The 2,144-nt window shown below is 43.8% G+C and overlaps 1 non-coding gene across 1 annotated transcript; it reads right to left on the reverse strand.

Annotated features, from left to right (window-relative positions):
* Positions 1 to 873: 873 nt before the first annotated feature.
* LOC138361745 (5S ribosomal RNA) lies at positions 874 to 992 on the reverse strand. Its single transcript, XR_011227153.1, has one exon. It is a non-coding gene; the product is annotated as a 5S ribosomal RNA (ribosomal RNA).
* Between the last annotated feature and the right edge of the window lie 1,152 nt (positions 993 to 2,144).

Consider the following 2,144-nt stretch of genomic DNA (forward strand, 5'->3'; position numbering starts at 1 on the left):
TTCATTCATATCATGTGCATATTGGTCATTATGCTCATACAACCGACATCAAAATTTATTTTCATTATTAGAATCATACATTTCATCAAGTAATACAGATACAAAGAGATTTTCTTTCTGAGAAGACCGTTAGTATTGGCTTGCAGGCAGGCAGGCAGGCAGGCATTTGAGGGTTATTATTTCGCCTGTTGATTGGGGGGAGGGTTGATGTGTTAGGGGGTTTTCGGTTAGATGTGGTGGTGGTGATTGGTGGTGATTGGTGGTGATTGGTGGTGATTGGTGGTGGTTGGTGGTGGTGGTGGTGTGTGTGGTAGTAGGTGGGAGTGGGGGGGGGGGGGGGGGGGGGGGGAGGGAAGGGGAGGGGAATGATGGTCTGTGGATTCCTTCTCCGTACCCTTACATATAAGCAAAAATATGCCTTCTTGTGGGTATAGAAACATTAACACAAATTATATCAGTAACTGATATTGTAGCCTTTTAAACAGAAAAGATTTGTACATACAAATACTTTTAATTATCATTTATTTGTGGAAATGGCATTTACGTCATTAAATTGATACCTCAGCATCAAGCTAGTGTCCTGCAGCAGTGGTCCAGTGGTAAAGTGTATATAAGTGATGCGTATTCTTGGAGTTGCGAGTTCAAACCCGGATTAAGCTATATATATATATATACAACATGTTTTGTTTTGGTTGTTTGTTTTTGTATAAAGCCTCACACAATATCTATATTAAGCGAGTTTGTTTTAAACATGACATACATATTAATTCATTTTACCAGGCCTTATTCCACACAACTCCGTGAATTTCCCGTGGAGCCAGCCATTCAAACAAAAACAAACGAAACAAAACAAAACAAAACAAAAAACATTATTGCCAACAGCATTTGGTGTTCCCAGGCGGTCACCCATCCAAGTACTAACCAAACCCAACGTTGCTTAACTTCGCTGATCGGACGAGAAGCGGTGTTCTCAACGTGGTATGGCCGTTGGCATGAGACTGCCTACACATTGTGGCTAATAACCAACTCTTTTAAGTCATCGCGGCAGGATACGGACCTGCTTGTGGTGTCTTAATGGTAATTGTATCCTAACATATTTTTGTCTCCTTGGCATGGATATTTAACATCGTTTATTTCAGTCTTGGGTTTATGTTCTTTCGCCATTTACAGACATTTTACATCTACCTACTTCCTCAGCCTGCCCTGCCAATTTCTAATGAATTTGTGGATTTTCTTTTGTAATACAAACATGTGTGTGCTCATCTGCTCTTCAGTTTTTATGATATTTGTCTCATCTGTCCTGCTTTATGATACTTTTACAAAGAACATGAACAAATGCTTCTATTTTAGAGAAGATATGGGATCCAGGTTTCGGAGCCGTAAAACCAACCGTCGTGATTGGTGGACGAGTTGCCAGGTTGCAGCTTCTGTACCGTGCCGGCACATAAATAGGTTCGGCTCAAGCGGCGGCAGCATCATTCCCCCGTGACTGTCTGAGCGTCTCTCATCACCTTGGTTGGTCTCATCATCATCATGGTAGAAGCAAAGCCTACCAAGAAGGCTGCGGCTGCTGCTGCTGTGGTGGCCACCACCAGGAAACCTCGCGTCCAGGTTGCTCACCCGAAAACTAGTCAAATGGTTCTAGCCGCGGTCGCAGCACTCAAAGACCGTAAGGGCTCGTCTCTACAAGCAATCAAGAAGTACGTTGTTGCCAACAACAAAGTCGAGGCTGCCAAGATCGCCATTTACATCCGAAGATTTCTCAAGAAAGCAGTGGCTGACGGCATTCTTGTTCAGACCAAGGGAAGTGGAGCTAGTGGATCATTCAAGCTGGCCGTAGCAGAGAAGAGGGCCGTTCTAACTCCCAAGAAAGCCACCACAACCAAGAAACCATCTACAGCAGCAAAGAAGGCCGTGGTAACTCCCAAGAAAGCCGCCACAAGCAACAAACCACCTACAGCCTTGAAAAAGAAGCAGCAGCAGCAGCAGCTTGTTGTTGGGAACAAAAAGCCCAAAATAAAGAGAGCTTCAAAATCTCCCAAACCACCCAAGGCAAAGAAAGCTGTCAAGAAAACAACAAAGGCAAAATAAACGACGACATGCAAGCAGCATGAATACACATGACAATAAACATCCAGGCCTCC

The sequence above is a fragment of the Procambarus clarkii genome, unplaced genomic scaffold (genome assembly GCF_040958095.1).
Source record: "Procambarus clarkii isolate CNS0578487 unplaced genomic scaffold, FALCON_Pclarkii_2.0 HiC_scaffold_675, whole genome shotgun sequence".
Taxonomy (NCBI): Eukaryota; Metazoa; Arthropoda; class Malacostraca; order Decapoda; family Cambaridae; genus Procambarus; species Procambarus clarkii.